General features: G+C 45.1%; 1 pseudogene; it reads left to right on the forward strand.

The window, feature by feature from the left end:
- Positions 1-19,814, forward strand: part of LOC141023235 (uncharacterized) — a 142,136-nt pseudogene that overhangs the window by 82,692 nt on the left and 39,630 nt on the right.

The following is a 19,814-nucleotide window of genomic DNA, read 5'->3' on the forward strand; positions in this document are numbered from 1 at the left end:
GCCCCACCGCAGCCCACCGCCACCGCAGCTCGCGCCCGCGCCACCCCTGCCCCACAGCGCCGCCGCCTCCTTGCGCCGCCATCGCCGCACGCCGCCTCGCCGGACTCCCTGGATCCCATCGCCGCCGACCCGCCTTTTTTTAAGAACCGGTAAAAACCGCCGAACCGTCACCGGGTTTTTTTTATTAGATCGTTTTTTGGAGTTCGCTAATTAGCGAGCGTTCGTTCGAACGTCTCTGTTAGCGAACGTATTCGTTCATTTGTCCCTGATAGCGAACGTTCGTTCGATAGGTTTTTCTTTCTATTTTATTTTCGGCCAGGGACCTATCCGCGATTATTTTTATCGCAGATTAGCCCTGATCTTCAAACGCTCGCAACTTTTTGCTCATTTATCCGAATCCAGTGCAACAAACGTCAAAATCTGTGTCTCGATCCCCTCTTTCCAAATAACCAACTTGAACATGGTTTTGACAATTTAAAACTTGGTTGCAAGCAGATTTGTATTCAAACTTCTTTTGACCGCAGTTTGAGTTTCGTAGCTCCGTTTCGACTGATTGTTTTTGCAAATCGAAGCTCTTCAGATGAACTTTGAACTTGGATATTTTCATTTGAGTTTTAGCCTTGCATCTATTGCTTGAGTGCTTATGTATATTATTGTTTGTTTATGATAGAGTTTCCGGAGTGCGAAGCGTGCTGCTAGGAGTCACTAGGGTTTTCAGATCGTCGGCAAGGCAAGTAACACTTTGATCATACCCCTTTATTACCCAGTTTTTATGCATTAGTTTCAAATCCTCAAACACTGCATGGTTAGGACTTGATAACATGTGGGTTTTGGGAAGTAGTTGTTGAGGTAGTACCTATTGCCCTTTTATTCAAACCTTGGGAGTTACTTCTACGTTATGCTTATTATACTTGGCTATACTAAGCTAGTAGACGTGGTTTGGATTGAGTGATTCATGACAGATGTGAGAATTATTATTAACTAAGGGTTTATTATGGTGGCTACTTTAACACACATCTGGGTGGATTGGTTTGTGGGCACCTGGGGAATCCAGTGCTGTCCAAAGGAGAATCCCGGGGTATCCGTGTGATTTTTCCTATGGTTCGCCACCTAGGCTCAAAGGGATCATAAGATTATTCATGCTAGAAACTTCCGTGTGGAGCCACAAGCCATTATGGGCTCCGGCATAGTTGATTAAGTTGTGGGAATCCTTTCCATGATGGGCTAGCAGATGTAGGGGATTGTAGGTGTACCGGCATATCTATTGGTTAAGGGGACCTCTTCGGAAAGACTGTGTCTCGATCATCCGTCTCTCAAACATCATGCAGTGCGAGAAATTCAACGAAGGAGATCGATTCTTGTGGGGAAAAGTGCGCAAACCTCTACAGAGTGTACAAACTAATCATGGTTAGCCGTGTGCCCGGTTATGGACATCTTGAGTATCTGGTTCTTGAATTATTATGTCGATCTCATCACTTTAATCTAATTAATTTCTTGGGTTAATGATTACTTTAATTTGGGATTGATATGGGGTTACCATTCTCAATGTTTTCAAAAAACTTTGTAGTTAAATAAAATATATCCCTTTGTTGTAGGGAAAAACTAGCTTTCTGCAAATGCTAAACATAGAGCCTCCACCAGCCAAATATGCATATAGATATAGCTGTTCATTTTAATTGCTCTACAGTGTTATTTTGCCAGCATATTCCATGTGCTGACCTACATAGGCTGCAACGTATTATGTTGCAGAGTTTTCAAACGAAGAGTAAGGTGCGCTAGGTCGTTGTCGTGCACTCAGCTATGCCGCTGGAGTTTATGGACTCATTTACCTTCAAAGCTTCCGCTGTTATCTTATTTAGATGGCCTTCAGCCATATTATTGTAATAAGTTCTCGTTGTACATTCGATATATTAAGTGTGTGATTGAACTCTGTTATAAATCCTTCAAGTACTGTGTGAGTCAGCATTACCGATCCAGGGATGACACTTATACACAGAGATTTGACCATGTGAGGTCGGATCGCTACAGAAATCCTTAGGCATACACTCGCTGTGCAAGGCCGGTGCTAGGCACGGTATCCCAATGGATCGCGTGCTTGACCCAACACCCTGCAAAGACAGGGGGTCATGGGTGACTGATGGGCCGCCGCATTTGGGCTTGCACTTCCCGCCGTGCGCGAGCCGTGTCAACGATCTCTTGAGCGTTTAGAGCTTCAAGACGGGGCTGGTTATTCTGCTGCTCGTGTATCCGTCGGGCGTTGCTGGAGATGGCTGGCAACTCAACATGGCGACTTCTACAGCGACTCGGATGGGGGGTGCAGTGGAGCCACTGCTAACTATAGGAACAATTCCACTGTTGGACCACAACATTTTTCAACAAATCAATGGCATGGAAAGCTTCCCTCTCAATTCGGTTATTTCCCATGATCTGGAGTGCGGCGAAGATGGTAGCTGCTTCCACCAAGTTATCCACATGGTTGGAGAAGTGACCCACGGGCGTTACGAAGCGATCCGGAGTCGTCCTAACGAGCGGCTGGTTCTCGACCAGCTCATGATGATGCTGCTGAATGGGAGATGGCCCGCCGTGGCCATATTGAGGTACGACTCATTCCGTAGGAGTACTCGTGCCGACGGCTGGCGCAGGCGTGTTGAACAGACCTCTGCCCTCAAACCCAGGGGGTAAATAAGAGTCATTACGGCTCCTATGAACTGCTTCAGAAGGACGCTGACAGAGGCCCAAATGCCACACCTCTGTCCTTAGGACCTTTGTTTCATTATGGATCTGGGTCTGTAACTGGACCATGAGAGCACTCTCAGCATTGATGTCCTCCCGAGCTTAGTCATCTGGTCATGGGTTTTAGCTACTTCTGCATTGCGTTCTTCCTGGTTCTCTGCTGTGACGGGAGACTCAAGAAGTGTCGTCAATAAGGCAAACAACTCAGAGAGGACTTGAGTTGACGGCTTGTCTGGACCAGCCGCGTTTGGGTCAGGCGCCGCCGCACCAGTGCCGCCTATAGTACCTGTCGCGGTTGAGCCAAGAGCTGAGGCAGTTCCCAGCATGTAGACGGCGGTCCAACAGGGCCACTCATGATCGACTGGGGCCATCTCATCATTGGAATAGCCCCCCGCCTACTATCGTATAGAGGGCGGATGACTCGCTGTTGGAGTAGACTAGGGTGTCGCCCCCCGATGCTGAATTGTCTGAGAGGTCGACCCCCTGAGTGAAGCCGACGAAGACGTGGTTCCGACCAGCTCGAACCCTGGTGGGTTGCATGGGCTGAGCCGGCTCGACGATGTCGGTGAAGATGTCCGGCTCAGGTTCTAACTCACCGAACTTGCTGATGAAGACGTGGATCTTGCCGAAGGGGACCCTCTACCCGTACACGTTTGAGTTGGCCTCTGGGCTCCAGCTTGAATTATTGATGTAAAGCTTGCCGCGGCGACTCTTGGTCATGCGGCCGATCGCGTCTCCCTCGATCCCGCGGAGAGCTCCCTCCAAGAACTCTACACCACCGAGCGATAGCCCCATGGTGGGCACAAACTGTCGTCGTTTTATCATGGAAGGTGTCCTCGTGAAAGGAATTAGTCATGAGGCCATCGCCACAAGGTTATAGCTTGAATGGGGTTGATCGGAATCGAAAGACAAGGGTTTACCCAGGTTCGGCTCCTCACGATGGAGGTACAAGCCTACGTCATGCTTGTGTCTTATTAATGATGATGATCTCGAATACAAGGATGTGACTTTGCTAACATAGTACTGGAGAGCTTGTAACTTAGTCCTTTGGCCTCAGGGGCTCCCCTATATATATGGGTGGAGGCCTGAGGTTTACAATAGATTCTGGGTCGCATTATGATCCGTGACCTAGAATGTTTCCTATTTGTCTTGTTCCCTAAGTAAGGAAACTTCAGGTGGCGACTTGTACTTCTGGAGCACGAGTCGCCGTCTTCAAGTTCTGGCCCATGAGTTGGCCCACTCCTCAAGACGCTCTATAGGTCTTGAGGTCTTCAACATCTTAGCCCATCTTAAGTCCTATTTCATAAGTCGCCAATGAGATGACCCAACCCAATCAGGCGTGTCATATCGTCATGGGGTTACATCCCCAAGAAAGTTGGAATGAGCACATATCTACTAGATCGTGAGCATCTTCCTCTTCAGCCAGAGTTCGAGGATAATGTGGTGGTGATGGACTCTTCTCATCCCACATCATTTGAGGCTCAAGCAGCAGAAGCAGCAAAAGCAGCAAAGGAAGCCACAACTCCTAATGCCCCAATAGCAAATCTGAAGACAAAGCAAGACCAAATGACATATCAGCTGGAAGCAACACTGAGGATTGAGCGGACTCTGGCCAACTTAGCCAAGAACCAGGAGAGCGAGCGGATTGTGGATGACAAGATATACAACCTTGATGTCAAGGTCACAGCGATTCAGTCTATTGTGGAGAAGCTTAGAGATGATGCTGAGGATGGAGTTGAGCATCCTACTACTGACAGGTTTCAATCTGTGCCAAGGGCAACTAGGTTTTCAGTCATGCCAGTTGCAGACACGAGGACCAATTACTCTCCACCTGCCACCACTGCTCCAGTGCCACCTCCAGTTTCCACTCCACCAGTTCAGCAGACATCTACGGAAGCATTTGCAGACGCAGTTCTCTCAACACCATCTACACACACAGGAGTCAAAAGCCAGAAGACACCTTCAGGAGCTCTTGGGGATCGTGCCTAGAGATTTGCATAGACCTATACCTTTTCAAGCTTTTTGGTAACTTGTTGCCAAAGGGGGAGAAATTGTATGGATCATAGGCTTCGAGAGAGAGTGTCTCATTCTTTTGCTTGTTGGTTTTTATTGCCCGTTGCTAGTATGTCCATTTTATTCATGCTGCTTGATCATTTTTCTTCTGAGATACTACGTTTGGTTGTGTGGTTGATCATACTATGCTTAATTTGTGCCTAATGCTTATCTCTACAATTATTTGTGTATGATAATTCACTTTTGTATTTGGTGATGCGTGCATGTTATATCACTTATATCATTTTGTGTGCTCCACCAATATGTATGTGACATGGAAGAGTGACCCATGATTCTAATCGATTGTGCATTTGCATTCAAACGCAAATTTTTAATAATAATGCACAAATTTAGGGGGAGATCTTGCTTATCACGTACTTCTCAAAGCGATGATGTATTTCATTGATTTAATCATTTTTTGAACCTTTGATCTATATGGTGTCATCAATTACCAAAAATGGGGAGATTGAAAGTGCAATAATCCCTTGGTGGTTTTGATAATTCATAACAACATATAGCTCATTGAACTAATCTCCGTTCAAGATAAATATTTCAGGATGTTCAATGATTGGCATGCCATGGACAAGAAATGTGGACCCCTCAAAATCATAAGGACAAGGATTGGCAAAAGATCAAGACTCTTCATCTTTATTTTAGTGATCCAAGATCACATTGAGTCCATAGGAAACCCAATACTGTTAAAAGTGGATGAGGTGTTGCTTAATGGTCTACTTTCTCAAGTGCTTAGTAATATTGCTCCAAAACCCTCAGCCACTTTCTCCATCCAAATATGTCGAAACCATAATTCCAAACTCGGCCCCACCGACATATCCTACCCATAGCCACCAAGTTCATATTGACATAGCCACTGCCAAAAATCCTAACAGTTCGGTCACACCGACACGGATCTCAGTCTCACCGAGATGGCCTTACCAGCGCTCTGTGGCTTGTTGCATTCACTAAGGTCTCACCAAGTTCATGCAATCATCCCCATCGAGTTGGCTTGACAAATTCTCTGTTGCCCATTGCACTCACTTCAGTCTCACTGAGATGATGCAATCGGTGCCACCGAGATGAAGTTTGCCCTAGGACCTAGCACATCAGTCCCACCGAGTTGTTCCAGTCGGTCCCACCAAGATTCCTAACGTTCATATTTTTGAACAGATCGATGCCACTGAGTTTCCTAATCAGTGCCACTGAGATGAGTCAAAAGTGTGTAATGGTTGGATTTTGTGTGGAGGTGATTGTCGGTGTCAAAACCGGCAGATCTCAGGTAGGGGGTCCCGAACTGTGCGTCTGAGGTCGATGGTAACAGGAGACAGGGGACACGATGTTTACCCAGGTTCGGGCCCTCTCTATGGAGGTAATACCCTACTTCCTGCTTGATTGATCTTGATGAATATGAATATTACAAGAGTTGATCTACCACGAGATCGTAATGGCTAAACCCTAGAAGTCTAGCCTGTATGACTAAGTTAATGAGTATGTCCCTGATACGTCCATTTTGCATCATGCTTTTATATCAATATTTATTGCATTATGGGCTGTTATTACACATTATGTCACAATGCTTATGCCTATTCTCTCTTATTTTACAAGGTTTACATAAGGAGGGAGAATGCCAGCAGCTGGAATTCTGGGCTAGAAAAGGAGCAAATATTAGAGACCTATTCTGCACAACTCCAAAAGTCCTGAAACTCCACGAAAGTTATTTTTGGAAATAATAAATAATACTGAGCGGAAGAAATACAACAGGGGGCCCACACCCTAGCCACGAGGGTGGGGGGCGCGCCCCCTGCCTCGTGCGCCCCCTGTTGGCCCTCTGGTGCCCATCTTCTGCTATATGAAGTCTTTCGTCCGAAGAAAAATAATAAGCAAGCTTTCGGGACGAGACTCCGCTGCCACGAGGCGGAACTTTGGCAGAACCAATCTAGGGCTCCGGCAGATCTGTTCTGCTGGGGACACTTCCCTCCGGGACGTGGAAATCATCGCCATCGTCATCACCAACCCTCCTCTCATCGGGAGAGGGCAATCTCCATCAACATCTTCACCAGCACCATCTCCTCTCAAACCCTAGTTCATCTCTTGTATCCAATTCTTGTCTCTAAGTCTGGGATTGGTACCTGTAGGTTGCTAGTAGTGTTGATTACTCCTTGTAGTTGATGCTAGTTGGTTTATTTGGTGGAAGATCATATGTTCAGATCCTTTATGCATATTAATACTCCTCTGATTATGAACATGAATATGCTTTGTGAGTAGTTACGTTTGTTCCTGAGGACATGGGAGAAGTCTTGCTATTAGTAGTCATGTGAATTTGGTATTCGTTCGATATTTTGATGAGATGTATGTTGTCTATCCTCTAGTGGTGTTATGTGAACGTCGACTACATGACACTTCACCATTATTTGGGCCTAGATGAAGGCATTGGGAAGTAATAAGTAGATGATGGGTTGCTAGAGTGACAGAAGCTTAAACCCTAGTTTATGCGTTGCTTCGTAAGGGGCTGATTTGGATCCATATGTTTCATGCTATGGTTAGGTTTACCTTAATACTTTTGTTGTAGTTGCGGATGCTTGCAATAGAGGTTAATCATAAGTGGGATGCTTGTCCAAGTAAGGGCAGCACCCAAGCACTGGTCCACCCACATATCAAATTATCAAAGTACCGAACGCGAATCATATGAACATGATGAAAACTAGCTTGACGATAATTCCCATGTGTCCTCGGGAGCGCTTTTCTCTATATAAGAGTTTGTCCAGGCTTGCACTTTGCTACAAAAAGGATTGGGCCACCTTGATGCACTTTATTTACTTTTGTTACTTGTTGCTCGTTACAAATTATCCTATCACAAAACTACCTGTAACCTATAATTTCAGTGCTTGCAGAGAATACATTGCTGAAAACCGCTTATCATTTCCTTCTGCTCCTCGTTGGGTTCGACACTCTTACTTATCGAAAGGACTACAATAGATCCCCTATACTTGTGGGTCATCAAGAATCTTTTCTCGCGCCGTTGCCGGGGAGTGAAGCGCCTTTGGTAGGTGGAATTTGGTAAGGAAAAATTTATATAGTGTGCTGACATTTACTGTCACTTGTTACTATGGAAAGTAATCCTCCGAGGGGCTTGTTCGGGGTATCTTCACCCCGACCAGTACAGCAAAGAGTTGCTCCTCAACCTACTGAACCTTCTGAAAATGAAAATGTCTACTTTGAAATTCCTTCGGGTATGTTAGAAAAACTGCTAGCTAATCCTTATGCAGGAGATGGAACAATGTATCCTGATGAGCACCTAATATATGTGGATGAAGTTTGTGGATTATTTAAGCTTGCAGGTATACCTGAATATGTTTTTAAGAAGAAGGTCTTCCCTTTATCTTTGAAGGGAGATGCATTGACATGGTATAGGCTATGTGATGATATGGTATCATGGAACTACAAACGATTGAAATTGGAATTTCATCAGAAGTTTAATCCTATGCATCTTGTTCATCGTGATCGCGATTATATATATAATTTTTGGCCTCGCCAAGGAGAAAGCATCGCTCAAGCTTGGGGGAGGCTTAAATCAATGTTATATTCATGCCCCAATCATGATCTCCCAAGAGAAATAATTATTCAAAAATTTTATGCTCGGCTTTCTGATAACAATCGGACCATGCTCGATACTTCTTGTGCTGGCTATTTTACGATGAAGACTATTGAATTCAAATGGGATTTATTGGAATGAATTAAACGCAACTCTGAAGATTGGGATCTCAACAAAGGTAAACAGTCAGGTATGACACCTAAGTTTGATTGTGTTAAATCTTTTATGGATACCGATGTTTTCCGTAAATTTAGCACTAAATATGGACTTGATTCTGAGATAAACTATTGGAATCAGCTAATTTGCCATCTGCCAGCTCTTTGCCGTCTGCTAGCTGACGGCAAAGAAGCTCTTTACCATCAGCTACCCAAAAGCAGACGGCAAAGAAATGGCAGACGACAAAACAGGTCTTTGCCATCTGCGAGCTCTTTGCCGTCTGCTAGCAGACGGCAAGGAATCTTTGCCGTCCGCTGGCAGACGGCAAAGAGAGAGGTGGCCCCCACCCCCCGCCCGTTTGGAAAAAACTTAACGCCCCACCTCTTTGCCGTCTGCTAGCAGACGACAAAGAGACATAAAGGCGGACGACAAAGAGGAGAGTACCTAACGGCCCCTACCCCCCCCCCCCTCCCGCCCGTTACTCTCTCTTCTCTCCCTCTCTCCTCCCCGACACGCCCTGCCACCACATCCCACCCCACCACCGCCGCCGCCCCCGCCCCCCGCCGCCGCCCGGTCGCCCCGCCTCCCGCCGCCCCGTCGCCCCCTCTGCCCTGTCGCCCCCCACCCGCCGCCCGGCGCCGCCCCGTCGCCCCCTCCGTCCCGTCGCCCCCCACCCCTCCGCCCCGTCGCCCCCTCCGCCCCGTCGCCCCCCCACCCCTCCGCCCCCTCCGCCCCGTCGCCCCCACCCCTCCGCCCGGCCAGCGCCACCCCGCCGCCCCAGAGCTGTGGCCCCGTCGCCACCATCGCCCGGCCAGCGCCCCTCCGTCGGCGAGCAACCCCACCGCCCGGCGCCCCTGGGCCCTGCCAGCGTGCCACAGGCCTCCCACCCCTGCCGCAGGTGAGCCCCGGTCGCACCCCTCTTCTCCTTTTTTTTCTTCTGTTTTTTCTGTTTTTTAGTTTAGATTACTTTTAGTTTAGTTTTAGATTTAGTTTAGTTTAGATTACTTTTAGTTTGGTTTTATATTTTGTTTAGTTTAGATTACTTTTAGTTTGGTCTTAGGTTTAGTTTAGTTTTAGGTTTATGTTTAGTAATGAAAAAAACTAAGAATAATTAGAAGAAGAGGAGGAGAAGAAGAATAGCTAGGTTTAGGTGTAGTTTTTTCCTGTTTTGTTTTAGGTTACTTAGTGCTAGGTTTAAGAAGAGGAAAAAGGAGAAGAAGAAGAAGAAGAAGAAGAAGAAGAAGAAGAGGAGGAGGAGGAGGAGGAGGAGAAGAAAGAAGAAGAAGAAGAAGAAGAAGAAGAAGAAGAAGAAGAAGAAGAAGAAGAAGAAGAAGAAGAAGAAGAAGAAGAAGAAGAAGAAAGAGGAGAGGAGAGGAGGAGGAGGAGGAGGAGGAGAAAGCTAGAGGAGAGGAGGAGAAGAAGAAGACCACCGACACCCCGACCCCGACCACCGACACCCCGACACCTGACACCCCGACCACCGACACCCCGACCCCGACGACCGACACCCCCACCCCGACGCGACACCCCGACATGACACCCCGACCCCGACACGACACCCCGGCATGACACCCCGACACGACACGACACCCCGACACGACACGACACCCCGACCCCGACACGACACCCCGACCCCGACACCCTGACACCACACCCACCCTTACCCCGACCACCGACACCCTGACACCACACCCCGACCCACACCCCGACCCCGACCCCGACACCCTGAATTATTAGTTAGGTCATATATTTTTTGATTTTGTTATGAAAACATCATATATAATTGTGTTGATCGGGTAGATTTAAATGTGCAGTTATTTCATCGCTGCGAGGTTTGGTGGTCGACGACCTCGCCGTGCGTTTGACGAGCTCTGCCCCTTCGTTCGTGGGTGAGCACAAATGACATGTCCTCCTCCACCGTTAATTATTTGCTCTGTTCCGGTGTTCGTGCCAATGAAACTTGATAGCTAGCTATATATGTGTCTTGAATCATCAGTATGCGTAACCAATATGTGTCTCCCGTTCGAAAGCGTCATAGTTATAAATATGCATGCATTTGCATATTTATAACCTTGATTCTTTCGAATTGTCCAACGCTATCCATGGACAGCCCGAGTATGTTTAGATTGGGTTCGTTTTCCCATATTCTTTGCTCCGGATTTGACGCATAAGTTTAGTCAGTGCCTCCCCTGTTGTTCTCTGGGTACACATCCTCTCTGTTTATTGCAGAGACGTGTATCAGGAGAACAGCGGGGAGGTGCTGCCGAAATTTTGTGTAGGATCCGGAGCATAGCATGGGAAAATGAACCCAATCTAAACATACTCGGGTGGGATTAGGACCTATCATTACCTATTAGAGTGTAGGTTGCATGGACGTAATAAAATTGACAAAGTAGATCAACTGATGAATATATACATGGTGAATTATATATATATATTTGTTGTGTGTCTAGTAGCTCTGAAAGTCAAGATGAGTGATCGTGCATGGATGTACACCGGTCACACTGGTCAGAACAAATGGAGCACTGAATGGTTCACAAAAACCAAGGGGTTTGTGCGAGCCGCATTTGCAAATGGCCAGAGGAAAACCTGGTGCCCCTGTTTACGGTGCGGCAATTGGGAAAAGAGGACAGAGGCTGAAATGGGCAAACACCTGCAGAAGAGTGGTTTTACGCCCGATTATACGGTGTGGACATTTCATGGTGAGTCTGCCCAACGTGACCGAGCTGAGGTGGATCGTCATCGCACCGACGAGCATGGTACCGGGATGGAAAACATGGTGCAAGACTTCGATGATGCTCCAGATTCGGACGAGGAGATGGAGGAATCTGCAAAGGCCTTCAATGAAATGTTGGAGTCTTCAAAACGTCCGCTCCATGAGCACATTGAGCTTTGTCAGTTGGATGCCATCTCACAAGTAATGGCTCTGAAGGCTCAGTTCAACTTGGGCAGAGAATGCTACGATGCAATGATGACAGTATTTGGACGCTTTCTACCCAAAGGCCATGTAATGCCTGCAAACCTGTACCAGTCGGACAAAATCCTCCGTGCACTGGAGATGCCCTATGATAAGATACATGCCTGTGAGAAAGGATGTGTCTTGTTTAGGCTTGACTATGCGGACTTGAACTATTGTCCCATTTGCAAGTCTTCTAGGTATGTTGTGGTAGACAACGGTATGGGTGAGAAGACACAGACCAAAATCCCCGTTAGTGTTCTTCGGTATATGCCAATCATACCAAGACTTCAATGTCTTTTCATGGTCGAAGAGACGGCCAGACAGATGACATGGCACAAAACGGGCAAAAGAACCGAACTAGATGCAGATGGGAATCTGATGATTGTACACACATCGGATGGTGTTGGGTGGAAAAACTTTGATAAATTACATGCTGACAAAGTGGCAGATCCGAGGCATCCTCGAGTCGGCATCAGCACGGATGGGTTCAGTGTGTTTGGTATGACGGCAGCCCAATACAGTTGTTGGCCCGTATTTGTCTTTCCACTCAATCCCCCCCCCCCCCCGGACAGATTATGCAAAGAAAGAACATTTTCCTGACGTTGATAATTCCAGGGCCCAACTATCCGGGGAAAATATGAATGTGTACATGCAGCCGCTTAAGGACGAATTGCAAGAAGCCTGGGATAATGGGTTCAAGACATACGACGCCTATAGCAAACGAAACTTCATAATGCGTGTCTGGTACATGTACTCGACGCATTACTTGCCGGCGTATGCGCTATTCGTTGGCTGGTGTGTGCATGGAAGGTTCCCGTGCCCCACATGCAAGGGAGCTCTTGAGTTTCATTGGCTTCAGGCCGGTCGCAAGTTTTGTTGCTTCGACATGCATAGACAGTTCCTGAATCCTCGCCATAAGTTCAGGAAAGACAAGAAGAACTTCATCAGAGGTAGAGTTGTCAAAAGCTCTGCACCACCTGCATTGACAGGCCAACAGACCCTGGATCAGTTAAACGCTCTTGAGCTAGATCCACAGCGTCCAGGGTACTTCAAGGGGTATAATTCTAAGCACGCCTGGACTCACAAAACATGCTTATGGGATCTGCCTTACTTCAAAGACCTCCTTTGCCCACACAACATCGACGTGAGGCACACTGAGAAGAATATCGCCGAGGCACTTTTTGGTACATTGTTCGGCATAGATGGGAAGTCAAAGGATAATACTAAGGCTAGAGTCGATCTGGAGGCGCTATGTGATAGGCCGTTACAAAACATGAAAGAACCGAAAGGAAAGCAGAACTGGACGAAGCCAAAGGCATGGTTCAATCTTGGAAGGCCAGCTATGAGGGAAATTATCTTGTGGGTGAAAATGCAGTTGATGTTCCCCGATGGGTATGCAGCGAATCTAAAGAGGGGAGCCAGTCTTGATAAATTGAAGATATTTGGTCTCAAGAGTCATGATTGGCACATATGGATTGAGCGGGTAATGCCGGTGATGTTGTGTGGCTTCATCCCTGAGGATGAATGGCTAGTACTGGCAGAACTCAGCTATTTCTTCCGTGTTCTTTGTGCAAAAGAACTATCGCCTGGCGTGCTAGAAGAAATGGAAGAGTTGGCGCCGGAGTTGATCTGCAAGTTAGAGAAGATCTTTCCACCGGGCTTCTTTAATCCAATGCAACATTTGATTTTGCATCTCCCGACCGAGGCAAGATTGGGGGGGGGCCCGTGTGCTACTTCTAAGTCGATAGCAGTAGCGCATGTTATGGACGCGTGCTACTGGTAAGTAGAAGTAGCGCCTGGTTTTATCCAGCGCTACTGCTAAGTTTCTGTGTATAAGGTTTTCCCTAGTAGTGTGTCTTCATTCCTTTTTGGCCATTCAATGACAAAAGGGTGAGAAGCATATGGGTTGATAGTCTTCAAACGGGATTATATGGGTCGGGTGCTATACTTTTATTAGGTTTTGCAACTCTCGTTCGTGAACAGTTGGTTTTTGAGTTGTAAAACTTAAGTCTAGATGGGACGTCTACAACATTTTCTGCTACTTTGCAATGCGTGGTTCAATTTCTATCTTATGCGCATGAAATTATTCTATGGACACCCATTTATCATTGTGCCTGACATTATCTTCAATACATTTTTATTTGCACTCCGATTTGACTTCATGAAAAGAGGGAGATCTCCACAAAGCAAAACCTGCCATGTGCATTTGCATTGAAAAGCAAATTACTTATATTCACATCTTCAGGGGGGCCCTTTCAACTTCTTGAACCCAATGACCAAGTTCTTTAACTTTGACATATTCTTATCCCCGTTGAAAAACTTTAGTTTGTCATCAATCGCCAAAAAGGGGGAGATTGTAAGTGCATGTAGTGCCACCCCTAGTTGGTTTTGGAGTATTGACGACAAAGGTGGTTGAGGGACTAATGTGTTTGTTAGTTTCACAGGATAACATAGGTAGAAGTCCCTATTGATTCACATTACCCATCGAAGATAACCCCTAAAACTGCATGAAGACATTGAAGACAATGGTGGTTCGCAAAGATTTCGTGTCGAAGATAATGACACGTGAAGACACTCATTTGAAGACAATGGAGCGCGAAGACATAGCTATTTCGTAGTTTCATTTTCTTCTTTCTTGAGTCATAGGAACCACCGAACTGTCAGGTGGGGTTCAATTGAACAGAGTCAAAAAACAGACGTGATGCTCAACCAAAATCCTATGTCTTTGAGTGAAGACTAATGAGAGAAAACCTTATCCTGGGTTGGATAAGTCAACTTTACTTGTAGCCCAAGTCAAGTTGCAGCATGTGTTTCTAATCTGACCGTTGGACACATGTCGGTTCCTTAATGACACTGGAACATTTCGGACATATCATGTCGGTTTGCCTCCTAGCTATAAATAGCCCACCCCCTCCACCATAAATTGGTGGCTGCTCAGAGTTAGCGGACAGCTTTTGTCGTTTGAGAGCAACCCACCTCTGAAGCCTTTGAGATAGAATCCTTGCAAGGACAAAACCCAAAACACCTAGAGCCCAAAGAGTGTTTGGCATCACTGAAGTCTTTCTGTCTATGTGATCTGAAGACTTATTACACTTGAAGACTGTGATCTTCCAGCCGGTTAGGCGTCGCATTCTGAGGATCCAAGAGTCATTGTGGATCGCCGTTGAACAAAGTCTGTGAAGGTTTGGAAGTCTACCCTGAAGACTTACCTGAGTAATTTGGCGAGGACTAAGCGACCTTAGCTCAAGGGGAATAAGGTGAAGATGTGGTCTTCTAAGTTCAATCACACCAACTTGGACTAGTCTACCAAATCCTTGTCTTCGTCAAGCATCTATCACTTCACTCTCCTTCCTTCAGTTTAGCTTCATGAAGTCATTGCTTGCCTGTTCTAATTGAATACACTGTGTGAAGACTTTCACCCTGATTGCATGTTTGGCTTCACACTATCTTCCTATTCTGGTCTATCTACCTAGCTGCTATTTATCTTCGTGCTTTACTTGTATTGTTTCCTTGACAATGGCAATCTAGTGTAGTTTGTCGTCCGCTGCATCCTGTTTATGTGTTATTTGATTGTCTGTCTTCGAAGTATTTGCTTATTTCAAAGACTTTCATAAAAATTGCCTATTCACCCCCCTCTAGTTGATTACTAGCACTTTCAATCTCCCATCTCTAAATTACCAAAGGTAAATATGCAACTCAAAACAACACACACAATTAGACAACACATATCAAATAACCACTTACTCATCGACTGACCCATAGCCAACAATTACTAAGATAACATCACATAAGAGGGGGTTCATGAGTTGTTAAAACCCATCACGGAGACCATGATGGGGGAGGAAGAAGGGGTGAGAATGGTGGTGATGCGGCACAGCACCGGATGACGGTGGTGAAGGCGCGGCGACGACCCATGGCCGAGCCACGCCGGTGGCGGCTCCCTTTCGGTCTCCCTCTTGGTTGCCCCAGTGTTATCTTGACGTGGACGGCAGCTGGACGTGGAGATGAACCTTGATGAGATGAGAATGAGGTGGCGGCTAGGGTTGGAGGTGAATATATAAGAGCTTTCCCAGAGCCTCCTCCATTGATATAGCATCTCCTCTTTGGTCCAAGGTCTGTAGATGAGCGAAATACTCTCCCAAATCGTCCCTTGCAGGCCAAGCGAGTCATACGTGTAAGCGGGGACAAATTCCATGAAAAATCTCATGACGAGAGGAAAATTTCGGTGTTCTCTGGACTCCATATGGGCGCACATACGACCACACACGGTCGCATGAAACACCATCTTTCATACTGCTGCCCCCCTTGGATAAATCAGCCGCCATTTCTTCATACGAATTCAGAATTTGACGTTCTTGGGCTCGTTGGATTTGTACGAACGGTGCCGATCCATTTCTTGATTTGGAGAAATTTGTAAAAATGACTTTTTCCACCTTCAAAATGGCTAAGTTTGGGGTCCTGGGTGTCCACCGTTTGAACTCCTTTCATCGTGTTAAGTGCATGGGAAGTCACACAAGAAATGCTCGTGATGAAAACTAATAAAAACTAACAAAGAATAAATATTATGCAGTGCTCGCAATGAAAAGGATAAAAATTGGAAATCATGCATATCGACATGTAATTGGCTCAATGGAACATGATATGACTTGATATATATATGAAGATAATTAGCAACAAATGAGCTGTAAATATGCGTAAAATATGGAACCTATTTCTTAAAGAGATGGAAGACTTTTAATTCACCTTCCAAGCGAGTTATTAAACCATTCATAGTAGCCGAATGAATTATTTGATATTTATTTTTTGTATATACCAAGACAATACTTTATGTGCCAATGAAATGCAGCCTAGAGTTCTAGATCTTTTGCTCATCTCTTGCGTTGATGCATTCAAGTTTGTCATCGCATTGTTAGCTGTTGGAGTCACCTTCAAGTACAATGCATTATTAGTGGATACAGACAAATACAGCACACCATAGTCACACGTCAATACATTATTAGATAGATACATCTCACCTCCCTGCATGCCCCCACACTGATATATATGAGCTATTGCACCAACATACTTGGTACTGTATGTAAGACCTATTATACATTATAAAAATAAGAGACAAACCAATCAACACATTCATCTACATAGGTTAAAAATATCTAATCCATTGTTTGCCAATTTTAACGGTTTAGATTTAAAAGTTTGTGTAAATAAACATGTCTTAATTAGCAGGTTATAGGCAAGATTTTTTCTTTATTCCATTTTTTTCGGATTTGGTCAGACTGTGTTCTATTTGTAGAACACATAAACTAATGTTTTCTTGGTCATAGATCGTGTGCATGTTTCGAAAACTATATTTTTAGTATTATTCAAGCTTAGAACAATAAAATAGCGAACGTTACGGCACAGATGGCTCGAACGTGCGACCTTCAGTAAGATAGCTCAACATGTTGGATGGTAGAAAGGGAAGCACTTTGCATAGACGCTGAGTTATAAGTACTATATTTTGACGAAATATATTGAATTTGACATTCATTTGAAAACATCAGGTGAAAAATTTCCAAAAATCCCGTGATTTTTGGGAAACAAGTTTTTCCGTCCCAATCCCCAAAAAACAAGAATCAAGAAAAGAAAACATTGCTCGTAACCAACTGTAACATGCTTATTTACATAAACTTCTAAATCTAGACCATTAAAATTGATAATCAATGGATTAGATATTCTAATCTGTGTGGATGAATGTGTTGGCTTGTTTCTCTCTTATTTTTATAATATATAATAGGTGTGGGTCTTATATATAGTTGGAAGGGTGTTTGGTTAATAGCTCATATATAATTAATTAACATGATATCATCTTGGGGGCATGGTAGGAAGTGAGATGTTTCTATGTAATAATGTATTGACATGTGACTGCAGTGTGATGTTTTCGTCTGTATCCTCTAATAATGCATTGTAGTTGAAGATGCCTCCTCTAGCTGCTAACAATGCAGTGATTAACTTGAATACATGATGTAACTGATTAGCACAGGATCTAGAACTTTACTGTGGGTTCCATTGGTGGGTAGAGTGCAAAGGTATCTTGGTCTGTACTAAAAACTAGTATCAAATAATCCATCCCGCTGCTAACATGCCTCGTGAATGCATCTCTATGCACAATGAAGAGCTGATCATAAACTCGACCTAGTGCATGTCACATCGACGGAGTGAAGTTGAGAGAGTGGACACTTCAAGTGTGTGCTAAATCATAACCTATTTCTTCGAGAGAGTGAAGACTTGAATATGTCTTTAAAAATGAGTGATTAAATCAATCATAGTAGCCGGATAAATTGGTGCAGGGCGTTGGAGCGGATTTGGCAGCGGCTGTGTAGGGTTGGCGGTGGATGTGTCTGGCCCTGTGTTTTGATTTTCGGCCGCAAAAAGTGGATTTCGGCCATCTCGGCCTGAGGCGAAAAATATATTTAGGCCGAAATTGCTCAAATTTAAGTCAAATTGCAGTCAAATTTTGGTCAAATTTCAGTCAAAATTTTTGAAAATGGCCGAAATTCGGCCATCTCGGCCTATGGCGAAAAAAAGCTCAAACCAAAAATCAAAACACAGGTCTGGCCAGCATGATGTGCGACACGTGTGTGCACCACGTTGACAGCAAAGCATGTTGGCGGCTGCGTGCGTCTCCGACATCGTGTGCATGGCGCACGTGTTGGATGTGGTGTATGTGTCCGGCGTGCTGGGCCTAGGCCGTCCGCCATCGAACTTGAGACTGGCCCGCTGTGTGCACGAGACGACGACCTTCGACGTGCTCCAGCCGAACGCGGCCCTGGCGACAGGATAATCTGAGCGCATGCCGGCCTCGGCCCTGTCGTCGCTCCTCCCGGCATGGTCGTTCATGGCGTACGAAGGCTTCTGCCTAGCAACGCCATCAGGACTGACCAGCGTCGCCAAGTGCGCTCGGCGCCACGCCATCAGGAAACCACGCAAGACAGGCGCATGACGTGAGGAAGGCAAAGTCGGCGGCACAACGTCATGCCTAAGCGGCGCAACGGCAATTACTGATCCGAGGACATTATGAGAAAGAGAGGGGCAGGAGAACCTTATCCTTTCATGATATTTGTAATTTAGTCTTTCTAACACTAAATTAGTCTTATTGATTGTATTTAAGGATAAATCTTACATTATCTGTCCAACCCCCGGCTAACAATTCCTTCCAGTGTTTACTCCTTCGCTGTCAGCTGTACAAGAATCGACTTATGATTTGGACATGATGAATGTTTGATCTGACTAAGACATTATGTTACATACAAATCGAGACAATATTTTGTTACTATCACACATCATGTAAATCCTTTTTCCGGTTGTATGTCAGCGGCCCCTTCATCATCTCCCTAATTGTGATAGAGCAGGGTTTTTTTATTGGTGATGATGCTGGTTTTGGTATGGGCCGAACAATGTTGTATTAATCTTGGAAAAGTGGCGACAGGGAAGGCATAAGGCAGTGTAAGACATTTGGCAGGAATCCCCTTCATATCTCTGCTCGGCTGAACTTTTAAGAATTTCCGCCATCATGTATTCTTCTTCACTACTTACCTTTAGCTGAATTTGCAACAGCAATTTCCAGGTGGGTATCCACTGGTTCTGACTTGAAATATGATGCTAGAAGAGATTAGATGATGTTTGTGCAAAATGCGTACATGGTATGAAACCTAATAAAATCGAGTAATATTTTTACCAACAGTATGTGACCCTGCGGCTCCACATGATAGCATCTTCAACTGCATGTCAATTGACGTGTGGATTTAACAACACAACATTTATCTAGAAATGCTAAAAGGGAGTGATCGTGTGTATGAATGTTTTTCTTTAGATAGAATGTAATAAACGATAAAAATCTAATTCACAATAAATGAAAAGCGTATGAGAAAAATAATATATTGTAATATGGGTATGTGGATCGCAAATAGGATTTCAAATCTTTATCTCAAACATTTAAGTGATTTTAATTACTGGCCATACCGGTATGGTCGCATTATTAATTAAAGGGAAATTGGATCTGCTACTGTAGATTGGACTAGAGTCTTGACACCTGCAGACATGTAAATGATTTACCTCTCCGTATGTTTTTAGGTTTTTGAGTTTCTTCTCACGTTTATTTTTTTCGAAAAGGAGGAAGACCCCCGGCCTGTGCATCTGGATGATGCATACGGCCAATTTATTAATTATTAACACAAGACCTTACAAAGTCGTACAACAGTAAGACCAAAGCCACCATCTTTGCAACCTCTGTCGCTACTCCTATCTAACTGATGAAGGGGCGCTGATAGTCTGGGCCTAATACCAAACAGA

Source organism: Aegilops tauschii, chromosome 5 (assembly GCF_002575655.3).
Source record: "Aegilops tauschii subsp. strangulata cultivar AL8/78 chromosome 5, Aet v6.0, whole genome shotgun sequence".
NCBI lineage: Eukaryota > Viridiplantae > Streptophyta > Magnoliopsida > Poales > Poaceae > Aegilops > Aegilops tauschii.